Raw genomic sequence first — 15,669 nt, forward strand, 5'->3', positions numbered from 1 at the left:
ATTCTTCTTTTTCTTACCTCAGGTTTGTTTCACTGTAATTAAAAGAGTGGCAAGACCATTGGCTTGCCAGAAAACAGAACTAACTGAGATGCAGGAATGCAAAATATACCGCGTCCAATATGCGATGACGAATCATTTCTGAACCAGCCTCTTTGTCCATATGCAGCTAATGGTGAATGGCGATGCCTCGGCCTCCTCAGCCTGCTATTCATTACTTAATAATTGCTTTTAAAAAACGTAGACATGATTCTTACTGCGCATGTGACTAATCCCCAGTGTTCTGTATAGCTTACAAAAGAAAAATGCATTAGTATTGGAAATGTATTGCAGTTACGGCTTTCCTGTTATGCGGTTGGGGAAGAGATTTTATGATGAGGGAAGATTTTTTTTTTTTTTCAGTTCGAGGGGGGGACTATTTATTTGGAGGCAGAGGGTAATTTATTAGTATGATTTGAATGTGTTGCCTTGAATCGAAACTCGGGCAGTGCTGAAGGTTAGAGTCGCCACTTGTTTTGTGGTGCCTCTTCCCCGCATGGCTGTAAAGTACTGTATGCTAACGTTTGTTTTGTTAGGTTCAGATAGTAAAACCTGCTGTTTATATATGGCTGGAAATTTACACCACTTTCGAAACAAATGTACAGGATTTAATCGTCTGGACTGAATCTACGAAGGTTTCTTATCGTCCCGTGCGACGGCTAGGACTGAATGACTTGAGCCCGATGAAGAAATTCACCAGGATTTTGACAAATTTTAAGATAATTATTCACACTGTTTGTTTGTCGCTCGTAAAGTTCTTATCGGAGAAGTTTATATGATGTAACGTCGAGAAAAAACTAAAAACCTGTGTTGGATACGCTCTCCGTGTCTGTGTGTGTAATTATTCTCTCTCCACTGATCTGTGGTACGAAAGGTCTTGGGCAGGGCTGCCAAATCCTGTTCCTGGAGATTTACCACCTTCTAGGTCTTCATTTCAACCCTAATTTGGCACACCTGACTCTACTGATTAGCAGCTCGGTGAGATCTCCAGCTGTTGAATGGTGAGTGATTTGTTAGGGTCGGTGTAAAAAACCTGCGGGACGGTGAATCGGGCAACCCACCTGGTCTTTGGGCGTTTATTGTCCGCGGAGCTGCTGTGTGGAGAACACTGCCTCCCTCGGGCCGACCCCGGTACCGCCCCGAAATTCGGACCCGTTCGGACGAGACTTTTACCCGCCTGAAGCCGTCTTCGCCGACCAGATGTGGACACGTCGCCGCCGGAACGCCGAGCATCGCTGCAGACCTCTGGAGTTAAAGGGTTAATCGCAGTCTGATGATGCTCGAGACTCACAGAGAAGAGTAACGACTACAAAATGGCCGCCTTTTCTCCGTCTGGGTCCGATCGCCATCGTCAGCTTAAGGGGGTGTCGGACTGCGATTCGCATAATCGTTTCTTGGAAATTCCCACCTTGGTTAACTGACTGTACCTGGCTGGGTCGGCTACAGTTGGGTAACTGTATGCTAGGTTTTCGCTGGCTTCCAGCCAGTCCAGTGAGTCCAATGCTTCGAGGCTGCCATGCTTTTCCCCTTGAAGCCTTTCTCAGGTCACTTTTCAATGGCGAGGAGTGAACTGACCAGAGAGCTCGAGGAGAATCTGTCCTTTTGTGTCCGTATTAGTGTACAGGATGAAATACAGCACGTTAATAATCGCTCTTCCCGTTGTCTTTGTTTGTGCTTGTTCTGCTTTTCGTTTTAATTTTGTGCGGCCAGTCTTGTTCACCTCTGCTGTTCCAGAGCGCGGCAAGATTTTCAGATACAAAAGTAAAAATAAGTTTTAAAAAAAGTTTTGTGAGGCCCATCGCGTTTCAACTTTACCGTCACCGGCTTATTAACGTCTGCCTTTTTCCGCCTTCGTCGAGGAAGCCAACAGGCAGAGCCTTCCCCGCTCCTGCTGTCGTATACCCGTGACCAACGGTAACAGAATACAATAAAAACAATAATACGCTTTATTTGTTCAGTGCTTCTCATACGGGAGTTCAATTTGCTTTTCGCCGAAGGCCAGACGATTAGAGTCGAGGAGGCTGGAGCGCGGCAGGTGTGAGGAATGAAAGCGTGCTGCTCCGGGCTGCCTCCGGCTCAGCCGTATTTTAAACACAGCTGAAGGTCCTTCCTCGTTAAGACTTAATTGGTTTCCAGGGAAACCAGGTAGCCAGGAGGATCCGGATGTTGACCGATGCTGTTCTTTCGCGTTCAAACACCCTCCGCTCGTATGGCGGGGCCCGTATTCAGAAATCATCAGAATTTTATCAGCTGCGTACACATTTTCGTATTGAGACGCAAGAACATTATTATTAGCCTTCAGAGAGCTCGAGTTCAAGCTAGAATAGTGCCTTAATAAATACTAGACCACGAGGCCCATCCACACGCTGGAAAAATGCCTTTATAGCCTCAGGGGCGTGCTTGTATCTGTGGTGTTCGCGTTGTGAAGCTCATCATCCACGACCGTGTATGGATATCTTGCGCTGTCACTGTTAAAAGCAACAATAGGCTCGCCATATTGGCTCTAATGAGGCTGTCTGTGCGTGTGTTTGTTTCCTCACACGGAAGCATCTTGAGCCAAACCAAAGCTCCCTCTCCCTCAGGCCCAGGAGTGTATTTAGAACTGCAGGTGTTTGGAAAAGCTGAAGGAACCTGCCAATGGCAGAGCTCCCAAATGGAAGCTGAGGGGATCCCCTCTCCCTTTCTGTCTCTCCCTCTCTCTCTCTCTCTCTCTCTCACACACACACACACACTCTCTCTCCCTCGTTCTCCATTTTATTCAATTACATTTCATAGTTCACTATTGACAGGACAATCTGCAGTGCTAGCAGCACATATACAAAGCAAGCAAATAAGTATGACATGACATGCGTGAGGAATTATAGCAATATATTTATAAACCCCCCCCCCCCCCCTTGTTATTTACGCCCCCCTCGTTTGTCAGTCCAGAGCTCGTGCCGCAGGGGAGACGACGGACCCCCCCCCCCCCCGGTGAAACCCGCGTTTCGTACTTCAGCAGTGGTGGAGACAAGCCGCGAGCGCGTCTCCGTCCCGCCGGCCCGCCGACCGCTCATGCGCGACGCTGGCATTTCGCGGGAGGCGGCTGGATATCCCATGGTCCTTTGCGGCCGGCAGAGAGTGGCACCCCGGGGGTTGGGGGGGGCGGGGGGGGGGGTCGGTCGCTCCGCGCACGGCGGCCCGGTCGTAAATCTGGACGAAGGTGGAAAGAATAGCCGAGCGGGGGGTGGGGAGGACGACAATTTTTCTCCCTCAGTCTTAATCTCCCACAGATGGGCCTCTCACTCGCTTTATTTCTGTAGCTTCGTTTCAGACCCGTCCTCCTGAGAATCATCATTTGTGTGTGAGAAATTTAACTTATTACCCATTTTATACCATTTCTGTTCTTGGTTATCTTAGCTTATCTACAGAGAAGATGTCACTACAAAACATTCCCCTGATTGTTATTCAGTAAATACACACTCACACATACAGTGGGGTCCAAAAGTCTGAGACCACATTGAAAATCTCTAATATTTTCACGTAAACCTGGAAATAATCAGAGAGTTTGAGGATTCAGAAACATTTAAAAACACAAGAAGTTATGACATGTAAAATGAAGAAGAAATATTTAAGATTCTGCACTATTTCTAGGTCAGCAATCAAATTTAAGCACATTTGTGGCATTGACCAACTTAATTGCTTTGTACAAAAGGTCAGATGTCCTTGAGTTGTATCCCTTCCATTGAAGCATGCATTCAGATGACACTGGTGGATTTGATCTACTCATCAGAGGCTCGTTCAAGTAACTCAGTTTGCAGCCAGTGTTCACCTGTTATAAATATGGCTGTGCCTCAAGTTTCCAGCAAATCATTGCATACTAAGTAGCATTGTGATAGTGGGAAACATGGCATCAGAACTAAGTGAAAATGTCAGAAGTCAAATTGTTATTCTAAGCAAAGAGGGGCTTTCTCAGCGTCAAATCATGGCTAGACTAAAGGTTTCTAAGGGAGCAGTGCATGGAACTCTAAAACGCTTTGCAGAAACTGGATCAGTTGTATCCAAAAAACGATCAGGAAGACCAAAAGTGACCACACCATCAGAAGATCAATACATCAAGCTTAGTTCCCTGAGAGATAGAAAAGCAACTTCATCACAGATACAGAATTTGCTAAATAAAGAATGCAAGACTCCAATCAGCAAAAGTACTGTCAAAAGAAGGCTGTCTTGTAGTGGTCTCAGAGGACGAGTAGCAGTTTCTAAACCACTTCTCAGGAGGGGAAACAGGGCCAAACGCTTGAGGTGGGCTAAGAAATACCAGCATTTCACGGTGGATGACTGGAAAAAAGTCCTATTTACTGATGAATCCAAGTTTGAGATTTATGGCAGTAACAGAAGGGTGTATGTAAGGAGACGAACAGGAGAGAGAATGATAGCACAGTGTATCAAACCCACAGTGAAACATGGTGGTGGGAATATTCAAGTCTGGGGGTGTTTTGCCTACTCTGGAGTTGGGCACCTGCACCAAATTGACTACACCCTGACCAAGGAGAAGTACCACTCCATTCTTCAGAGACATGCTATACCCTCTGGTTTGCATCTTTGTGGAGAAGGATTCATACTGCAGCAGGATAATGACCCCAAACACACCTCAAAGCTTTGCAAGAACTACTTGAAGACGAAAGAAGACCAAGGAGTCCTGACTGTCATGGACTTTCCTCCACAGTCACCTGACCTCAACCCCATTGAACATTTATGGGGGCACTTGAAGACTGAGAAAGCCAAGCATTCTGTGACATCGCAAGAAGCTCTTTGGAACATTGTTAAATCATGCTGGGATAACATGGGTCATCAGGTTATGCACAAACTTGTGGAGTCCATGCCAGCTCGAGTGCATGCTGTCATTAAAGCAAAAGGGGGACGTACCAAATACTAAGGTATTCTGAAGTTCATGTACATTTTTCAACTTTTCACTCTAATTGTTAAGCTGATATTATCATTTGTAATGAAAGAATTAGTATTACATTCAACACAAATGCAAAATAGAAATATCTTGACTAGTGGTCTCAGACTTTTGGACCCCACTGTATGTATATATATATATATATATATATATATATATATATATATATATATATATGTGTGTGTGTATATATACCAGTGGTCTCCAACCCTGGTCCTGGAGAGCTACAGGGTCTGCTGGTTTTCATAGTGACTCTGCACTTCATGAATCAATTAGAGCAGTTGATTACACAGTTAACTCAACTCACCCGGTGTCTTGGGTCTCAACTGGGTGCTGATTTTAAGGTGGAAACGAAAACCAGCAGACCCTGTAGCTCTCCAGGACCGGGGTTGGAGACCACTTGGTATATACGTATGCATGTACACATACATAAATGTGTGTTTTTAAAAGAAAAGATTCCTCCTGCGAAAGACGTTGCTGGCTCGTCTTTCCTTATCTAGTGTGAAAATTGATGAGGACGCCTGAGTGAATGTTCAGATGTGCGGTAAAGCCCCCTAATGTCTGTGGCAGCCGCTGTGACTCGTGGGTTTATTGCGGGAGTCATCATGAACCATCTGCCGGGCCTCTTATCCGCGTAGCGTGCTGAAATTGCTCAAGTGCCCACGTCCTCAACCCTCAAGGCAAGGGAGCGACATCCGCAGCGTATGCATATATCTAAATGTTATTCGTAAGCGTTGCAAAATCCCTATTTGTATGGAGCACGGATTTTACTCCCTGTACTGGGCTGATGCTCTGTAATTTGAAGTGATATACAAAATGGGGGAATGCCTGTTGAGCTCCTCGGAAAACCCTTAATTGACCTTTGATTTTTATTTAAAAGAAGAAAGAAACAGTAATGATGCAAAACCAGAACTGCCACAGTCTGTCCCGTACACAACATCTCTGTCAGTGGTTTCCTTGGCGACTAAACCTGTGGTTTCGTTACTTGGCACCAATCGAAACGAGGCTGGAGCCAAGGCCCCTCCCACCCTTGGCGCGGGCCGGACGAGGCTCTGACTTTCGGGATTCCCTTCCGCCGGGAGCGGATTCGGATCTCGCCCCCCCTGCAGAAGAGAATGTCTGATCCGGGAGCAGCCTGGAACGAACAGCAGGAGAGTAGCATCAGAGAAGAGGGCTTGTGACACCACTCTGACCTTTAACCCCCCCCCCCCCAGCAATCTCTAATCAGAATGAGTCTCAGAGCAGGAGGGCTGATCTAGGATCAGGTCTTCACTGTCCCTGGCCCAACCGTATCCACCTTATCCATTAGGAGTTAGAAGGCCAAACTGTTCCTAAATCAGCACCCCCCCCACCACTGAGATGCTAGGTGAAAGTAGCCCCAGATGCCATTGGCAGAGGAAGTCACGCACCAGATGACATGTTCTCCAAGCGCGGGCAGAGGTCAGAGAGGGGGAAGAGCTTCCAAATCAATGCCATCAATAACAGCCATAACTAGAAAATATCGAGTTCGCAAAAAGCTTCCTGTTGTTCGACACCCCAGTGTAAGTAGCATTTTCCACTCTAAAGCCAGCTGTGAAATTATAGCTTTTCATTGGCTCTTTGAGCCCCCCCCCCCCCCTTATCCAGAAAGGGCCAGTGTGCACCCACACTGGCCCTTTCTGGAACCCCAGCTCTAAAACATGAAAAGCACCTAATTAAGAAAAATTAACAGCTTGTTAAAAACCTGGGATTGCTGTTGAGGTTGGAATGAAAACCAGCATACACAGGGGTCCCCCAGGACCGAGTTTGAGAACCACTGGTCTATCTCAAGACTGCCGAAGAGTGCAGCCGCACATTTCTGAACATTCCGACAGTATCCAATTTGGCAAAAAAAAAAACGGTCCATTTTTTGCAGCCAGCATCCCACCCGGTGTCGCTGCAACAGCGCCTGCGCAGAGCGGAGACGACGAAGCGGGGTCAGAGCAGAAGCAGCGCGAGCCAGAGAGCCGCACGGAGAGTGTCGCGAGCTGGGTGGCAGAGCACGTCCACGTCTATGTACCTGTGTGGGGGGAAAAGAAAAACCGTAGCAGTTTACATAGAACGGTGAGTTTATAAGATTTTTTACATACCCAAATCTTCACCGAGGGAGTATTTAAGTGTATTTTATCCTAGTTTCATTTGAATTGCTCTGTTTTACAATTTTTAAATGCGCATTCGTTGCTGAAGATGCCTAGGAGAGCGCTTCCAGTTGTGCCTTTCCCCATAGCAACCAATGATGTCGTGTGTAGCCAATTTGTTTTCATCTGTCGTCAGATGAATTTGGCGAATTAAAAGATGTGTTTTTGAAAAACAGTAGCCGAACAGCGGATGTTTTCAAACGTTCCACTGCAAACAAGGTCTCAAGAATCAGTCACACGACTTTTTGTTTTTTTCGTTGTTTCCCCCCCGTGTGTAAATATTTGTTCAGCTTTTAAATGCATCGCCTACATTTAGTTTTAACTGCGTGTTCCACAATATTTAGTTGTTTAATGTTGACTGTGTATTTGTATGCATTAATGCGTAGCCTAATATCAATAGAATTTAACATTTAATCGGCATTTTGCGTGCAGCTGCATCGTAGCTGCTGGTTTATATATCTTCAAATTAATTGTAATTATTCTCATTAATGCCTTATGAAGTGTTCACTGATGCGGTGCTGCGAGAGTACCCCTGTTATTGTGACTCGTAGTCACTCTTAATTGAAAGTAGCCTAAAAGCTGGGGAGTTGGACGGTGAGATGACGTCATGACCACGGCAATCAGGTGCGATGTCACACCTGGGTGGGAATGCATTTTATATAGGAGCATTACGGTGTGTAATTAGGCTGTTGTGTGAGTCCGGTGTGCGTGCGCTCTCCACAGTTACAGCGAAGCGCTGACATGCTGAGCCGCCCCGCCCCTAAAACTGGAGTCCGCGTTTTGTGCATAAATCCCATGTTCGATATGATGAAGCTTTTTTTTTGCTGCGGATTAATTTATTTTATTTTTTACCGTGTCTAGAACGTTCGTGAAAATTGCTGGCTGGTCCAGATGCTTTTCGATTCATTCAACTGATTTCCCGTTGCCGTATCTGCTTTGTGTCACATAAATTTCAGTTTGATTTTCTCGGGCTCTTTGATTTTGTTGACATGCGAATTCTTGACTGATTTACCGAGCGTCTTGTCTTGTACCTACAAGCGCGCCTGTCTTTCAATCCCATTCGTTTTGTGTATTTTTGGTCCCTGAAATAGACGTGCGTGGGCAGCGACGCCGGATGACAATCTTTGATGTGAATAATCCGTTGGAATTGTTTCGGCTGCTAATTATGTCCCGGTTGCCATGAAAGAAACGGTCTCTTGTTAATCGACCTGCATCTAATATGCCATGCATGTTGATGCTCTATTAGCCGTAAGCGTGAATTTGGCGTTTCTCTTTATGAGAATAACTTTAATAGAGTCGGGTAATTTGTATTTCAGTGGAGTTTGACTTTGTTTTACTTGATATTTTTGACATATTCCAGAAAATAACAAAAAGTATAGTTTGAAAACCTACACTGCAACACAGAATGATTGTCATTTTCAGTTGATTGTTTTCAATTGTTATGAAAATTGGGATACGCTCTTCATGATATGTATTTTTGACATTAAGGCTGTTTTCTGAACTGAATGCAATATGAGAGGAAAACTTAATCCGTTATGCAAATGCTGCACAAAACTGATGTGATGCATTGCTGATGAGGAGAAGCATTTAAAAATTAAAAATAAAAAAACATTTTTGTGGTGGACAGTGAAAGCCCAGTGTGGAGTGTAAAGCAGAAATATTCCCAAGCTGCCCCCCCCCCCTTCTCTTAAGACCTCCTTTCACTAGCCCCCCACCCTCTCCCACAAGACACCCAATCACACGTCCCGCATTCTGTCATCTCCCAGGCTTGGGTCAAAACTCTCATTAGTACAATGTCCACAGTGTTGCGCATCATGGAAACTCATATCTTTTTTTTCTTTGAGTGGCACGTGTTCTAAAAGCAGCGTCAGATGACATTCGTGCTGGACGTTTGAAAACTCCATGCGACAGGGTAGTGGTGATTACCCCGTGCTCAAAGTGACCGCTGTCTGTTGGTTTGGCTTTTGGTGATTGCCCACGGTTGTTTAATGCGGTTCGAATAACTACATGTGAGCATTTGTCCTGTTAACACCGTAGACATTTTCCCGTAGACTAGATGGACAGCTAGACCTCAAACCGTTAGCAGAGAGCGTTTTAATTGGCCAGAGCCAGCGACAGACCTCCAGCGGATAAAACCCCAGAATTGAAAGATGCTACAGATGACCTAGATCCAGTCAAGTGTTATGGGAACGGACAGCACTGTGAGGAAACGCACTTCCCTTGCGAAATGAATGCCACTTGTGTTGCAGTGTAGGCTGGGATGTATGCAAAGCTATGCTGTCCAATGAGATCAGTTCTTGTGTATTTTTTAAATTTATTCATCTGCCTGTTTTATTATTAAACACGTTGTCATTGTGACTCATATGAACATGATTTATGGTTAAAATAGCGTGAAAAATGTCTTGTCAGGGTGGTTGCTAGATACTTTTGGGGGTGTCATGTCATTGTTTTTTTACAGTATTAAAAATGTTTCTGGAAATGTATTTTGACACCTTTGAACCTTATTTTCAAATTCTTGCCTGTTAAGTCTAATATAGCACCGATTGCATGCCGTCATGTTGTATGACTTGGTAATAGTGCACCATTGCTCATAAAAATTACAAAGGGGGAGAAAACAATAGTATATACAAATGCTTCAGTAGGCTGCAGTTGTTTTGTTTTTGTTTTGTTTTTTTTGTATTTTTTGGCTGGTTAAATAAAAGGGAACAGTCTGGTGAATGGGGCACAGGGTGGTTCAGTGAAAGAGGCACAGGCTGGTAAATGGGGCACAGGTTTTTTAAAATAATGTCCAGTTTATTGGTTTATTTTCAGGTAAAGCTGCATGTTGTCTTTGATGATGGGATATTGGAATCTGTGGCAATAGGCAGACTAGGCAAGGCAAAGGAAATGAAGCCACAGTTAGAATGTTTTCCCTCGGGCATGTTATCTGTTCCTCAGAAACAAATTAGAGCTGTTCTTATTACTGTATATGATGAGAGACACGGCAGATCTGCCTGAAGCAGGAGAGAGCGCAGCGTTACTGATGAATTAAGGGTATCTGCCCATCAGTAAGTCTTAATGGAGCAGCGATCAGCAACTCCCGGTCCTCGAGGGCCGAGGACTGCCGGTTTTCCACCCCCCCTTTTCGCCTGGGAGTCAGGTGCGAAGACAGTCTGGCCAATCAGTAGCGCTAATTGCCCGGGAGGAAAGAAAACCAGGGCTGGATTTGGATTCGAGGGCCAGAGTTGATGATCCCCGTAACAGAGGTTACAGCACAACTTTTTTTTTTTTTAACATGAACTATTTCCCATGCTGCTCCGTGGCCACTGTTAGCTTAATGTGGGGTACTTGTTGGTACCAAAATGGAACACAAACGTTTGAAGGAGAATGCATTTCCGGAATGAATCCGCCAGGGTTGACGGGAGGTTTGTGGTGGTGAGTCAGCCGCACTTTGGCAGGCCTTTTTGGAATGAATCGGGTGTTCAGCCATTTCGTCTTTTCAACCACTTATGACTCCTGCGCGTTCCAGCTGTCAATCAAGCCTTAGAGCACAAGTGTTGTTTTATACAGAAGATCTCAGTCTCGGTGCCAGGCATGCTCAATACGTCTGAAACAGCTGGATCCCTCCCGCTCACTCTTTCTCCCATCGTCCTTTGCTGTGAAACGGATCCCCGAGCTCTAACACGTGTGCGTCCCTCCCTCCCTTTCACGGGAAAAGCCAACCGGCCCCCCCCAGCCAACCGGCGTCTCGGTGGCGACGACAGGATGTGACATCACGCTGCTGTTTAATTGATTGACAAACGGCCTATCAGGGGGACCGCGGTAGGATTTCGGTGGGATTCTTGATTCCCCCGCCGGCCCAGCTCGCCCGTCCCTCGCGGCGCTTTGGGCGGGCCCTCGGGGGGGCGCAGCGGGCCCTGGTGGGCGCGTCCCGCCGCTCGGACGCCGGTTTGGGCGGAGGCTGAACGGCGACGCTCTTGGCGATCGCTGCTTCGCGCTCGGCTGGTCGCTGAGCCTCGCGGGGATTGCCGCCGCCCCTCCCAGCGCTCTCCCGCACAGCTTGCAAGCATTCTGCTGTCTCTCAGGTCTCATTCTGCCAGGCTTGTGTTGAATAATGCTGATTGGTTGGAAACTCTGTGTTTTAGAAAACGGGCAAATTTTAGAAACTCTGTTTCCTGCCGGTGCACTGAGATTGTGATTTAGAGCTGCACAGAACCGAGCTCAGTGTGTGTGTGTGTGGTTTTTGGGGCCTGAACCGCACATTGTGCATAGAGCCTCTTCGACGTATGGTTATGAACTCCCTGTGAAGTTTCGCTCGGAAGCCATCTTGAGATATTGTCCCCGTTAGTAATTTCGCTGTGCTCACGTTGGCCGTTAAAACGCTCACAGGGTCGTATGCGGTAACTCCGTTTGGCCTGCCGCGCTAGAAAGCGGTTTCAGCGAGGAGCTCGGGGGTCTTTTTCCAGGGGTTTTTTGTGGCGAGTGGGGTGCAGGTCTGCCGCAGATTCAAAGCTTTCCTCTGTGGCCGGTGAACTGTGATGGGAAGCACTTTAATGAGACTTTAACGAGCCTGACGGACGGGCTGGAGGGCGCAGCGGTCGGCTCTGGTCGCTGTCCTGTACTCCAGGCCCTTATTCGGGTCACTGGGACAAAGGGGGGGGGGGGTTTGTTAGCAGAAGGAGAACGTGATGTGCTCCCGTTCAGAAACGGGACGTCCCGCGAGGTTGTGGCGCTTTTTAAAGCGGTCGATGGGGATGACCCGAAGCGAAAGGGCCGCTTTCCACGCCCCCTCCCCGCCCCCCCCACCCCCACGTATTGCTCACCGGGTTCGTCGTGTCCGGAGCACACCCTCGTAGGGGGTCCGGCGGGAGCAAAGATGGCAGATTCGGATCTCCCCAATTTATTTAAAAAAGAAAAAGAAACTGGGAACGCTCCCCTCCAGTGCAGCTTGAGGAGCGCTGGGTTCAGTGACTGCACCCGCCATTGTCCCGCGCGCTGAAAGGGCCGGGGCTGGGGGGAACTGGGTACCCCAGCCGAATGTTCAATGGGGGAGAGCGGAAACAAAGGAGGCCTGTTTGTGCCGTACCCCTCTCTTTGGGCTCTACCCCCCACCCCTCCAATGCTGAAGTGGGGGGGGGTTGTGCTGGGTCGGGATTCGGGGGCCTGCACAAAAGGAGCCCGGCGTTACGTTGCCGTGTGAACGGCGGGGACTCCCCGTAGTGCCCCCCCCCCCCCCCCCCCCACTCTTCCCGCCCTCCCGCCAACCTGCCCGCCACGTACGCGGGAGCCTCGGGGCTGGGGCGGTGGCGGTGGCGGTGGCGGAAAGCTCCGGAAGCTTCCGCACTGAGGGAGGAGGATTGCGCCGCGTTTGCGCACAGATTTAACCCCGCCCCTTTTCGCTGGCCGGACGGCTCAGAGTTGTTTGTGTGTCCAGTGGAGTGTTACAGTGATGATGTCTTTTTGTAGGCCAACGCGGGCGTTTCTTCCGCCATGGTTTCCCTCGGCAGACTTCCAATGCTTTTCTCCCCCCATAGGGATTTCGTTTTCTGCATAAAATAAGGTCGGTGGTGAACGTAAGCCTAAGAGAGTTTCACGTTTCGTTCTACGAGACACATCATACCCATTAATATCTCAACTGTGAATTTCGAAGCTGTTATGTGCTTTAAAAAAAACTAACAAGTTGCTATATCGAAACTATGATGCCTGTCGTGTGCAGGCGGGCTAGTGTGGAAACGTGAGGAGGCGACGGCTGTTGTCGTTTCGATATAGCAACTTGTTAGCAGCTTACTTTTTTTAAAAAGCGCACAACTGCTTCAAAATCCACGGTTGAGATATTAATGGGTGTAATTTCTCGTACCACAAAACGTGAAACTTTCTTAGGCTTGCGTTCACCACCGACCTTGTTTTTGGCAGAAAACGAAATCCCTATGGGGGGGAAAAAAAGCAAGGGAACCCATGGCTCAAAAATGCTAACTTTCTTCTGGGTTTTTAGGACTACAAACTGTAACGACTGTATCGCTCGGCAAATATGTTGCGAGGGCTTGTTTTTTTTCTTACAACTGTTACTGGACGAGGCAAGTGAAAGCTAATTAAATCCACTGCAAATCCTCGTAATTAACAAGTTTTTATTTTTATTTTTTTTATATGCTTTGCAAGACAAGGCACACACTCTGAAATCACGTGCTCTTAAGAAAGGAATCTGGCTCTTGAAGTGTTGGCATTCTACCTGTCAGACTGGCAGAAAAGACGGGTAGAAATTATCTCCCGTGGGCATGTTAATTCAAAGGACATCGCTTTGAGAGAACATTTCCTGTTTGTGACTACATTAAATAAATGAAATATTTGCACTGTCTGCTTCTGGAAAAAACCTGAATTCATTTAGCGCACCGCCTAAATTCCGTGTTCCTTTCTGAAGCGTTTCTCCTTCTCCCAAACTCCTGGGCAGGAGGTGGTGAAGGGGAGGAGACAGGGAGGTGAAAGAGAGGTGATGTCACTTTACCAGCTGTAAAGGGGGGGGGGCGGGGGGGGGGGGGGGCGTGAGCCTGTCATCCAGCTGGTATCGTGTACCATCAGAAACCAAAGGAGGTCTACAGTGGATTTAAACCTGTGGCACCCGCTGACTGTAACACAGAGAAGCTAAAGACCAGTGTCAGAACATTTCCTTTCAAATTCAAAATGGTGGCGGTTATTGAGTTTTTCGAGCGGTAACGATTTCGCAGTGCATTCAGCACAGACTTCCGTTATGGGCGTAAACACATTAACCCGATAGTGTCTCAGTAATCCGCATCTTTGGTGGGGAAGCCCCTTCACTCTGTTTTAGAGGCCGGATCTCCTGTTAAAGACGGTGGGGAAGGCCGTAGTGAAGTAAATTTGACAGCCGCATCTGAGCAGCTGTGGGAAATGCCTGCCTTGGGAAGCACGGACCTGTAAAGTCAATGAACACCGGAGGCACGTCGTGCAGATTAAGGACTGTGTTAGTTTTCCACGTCGTGAAAAAGTGTGAACGGAAAACAACACAGCCGCTTGTCACCGCCTCCTTGAAAAGCGCGTCGTCTAAAAAAAGAGCCATCTTTGTTTCGGTCTTCATGGTGATTAGAGAAGATTTGGGTCAGAGACCCATCAGAATCATGAAATCGGTACTGCAAGCCAATTCTTCTCCCCCCCTCCGTGGTCAGCCACTGAGGGGAAGGCGTCGGAGGGTCATGTGACTCGAACCGAGTCGAAAGGACCAATCGCGTTCCCTCCTCTCCAGACATGCGGGCATTGACGGTGTTTGCGGGGAGCGTAATTTATTCTGGCAGCTATGACCGATTCTTCATCCTGGCAAGGCCCCGCTCGAGAGGATAGGCTTTGGAGAGCGTGAAAGGCGCGCTTTGGTCGAAGCCGTTGTTTTGCGTTCCCGTCGTCAGGGAGAGCTGGCACGCCTCTCGGCGCCGCCGCGCATGTTTTCACACTCGAATTCGGCGCTGACGGATCGTTCAGACGCGAGGCGCGGATTGCGGTGGACGCCGGCGGAACGTAACTCTGCGCGGCGGTCGAGATGGTCGTGTTTATTTTTGAGAGGACCCGAGCGCAAACGCCGTTCCCCCAGCCCTTTGTATCGCTGGGATGCTCAGACAGGGCAAACGGCTTTGTCCTCGCGTTGACATGTGAGCAATATCAGATCAGTGTGTGCGGGGGGTGGGGGGGTGGGGGGGAGACTAATTTGATTATGATGGGCCCACACCAGTGGCTGCTGCTACATGTCTGAGTTTACAAAGAGGCCCTGTTCTTTAACCCTTTGAAGAGCAAAAAAAAAAAGTCTCAATCATTATTGTAGAACTCCACTGCTTTCAGTTACCAGTAGTGACTGTGACATCAGCATTAGAATGTTCAGTTTAAGAACATTCTAATCGCATATGTTTGCGATCTCACGCCTCGCAGGGTTAAGAGTGGCTCTGCTGGCTGGAGGGCTGGCGTTGCCTCTGGAGCGAACGCGTCCAGGCGGGGCGCGGCCCGCGGAGAGGACAAATGGCCGGCCGTCGCCACGGCGACTTCGTTCAGCGGCCGCCGACCGCCCCGTTAAAAGCGCCGTCTGTCTGTCTGCCGTCTGTCTGCTCTCAGTGAAGCAGCCCTGTGCTGAGGACCCCCATCGTTAAAGTTAAAAAGGCTTGCATTTAAAACATGTCCTCAAATCTACATATAGTCATTGGATATCAAGGCTGGCCAAGAAACCCCCAACAGTACCTTCAAGGACCCCTAGGGGTCTGCAGACCCCCTGTTGAAAACCTGGGTTTTAAACGCTTTATATTTGAGGGTCACACAAGCAGAAAACGTGGCAGTAGACTAAATGGACAAATGCCACAACCGCTCAGAGAACCGATAAAGTTTTTCACCACCGTTCTGTACTTCATGGACAGGTCTGTCACCCTTTTTTTGGGTTAGCGTGGCACATTTCTCTCATTGTAATGCTTCCTGGAGAATGAATATCAATATCCGCCCCCGTAAGGCTGCCTCCACCTGGGACCCTCCCCCCCCCCTCCACCTTGCCCCTGTAAAAATGAGTTGGGACGAATCGGT

The 15,669-nt window shown here is 48.0% G+C and overlaps 1 protein-coding gene across 1 annotated transcript in view; it reads left to right on the forward strand.

Annotated features, from left to right (window-relative positions):
• The first annotated feature begins 6,905 nt into the window (after positions 1 to 6,905).
• Positions 6,906 to 15,669, forward strand: part of nrcama (neuronal cell adhesion molecule a) — a 62,511-nt gene continuing 53,747 nt past the window's right edge. Inside the window, 1 exon segment of the mRNA XM_035402273.1 lies at positions 6,906 to 7,057. The gene's annotated coding sequence lies outside the window, so the exon portion shown is untranslated.

The sequence above is a fragment of the Anguilla anguilla genome, chromosome 19 (genome assembly GCF_013347855.1).
Source record: "Anguilla anguilla isolate fAngAng1 chromosome 19, fAngAng1.pri, whole genome shotgun sequence".
NCBI classification, from domain to species: domain Eukaryota; kingdom Metazoa; phylum Chordata; class Actinopteri; order Anguilliformes; family Anguillidae; genus Anguilla; species Anguilla anguilla.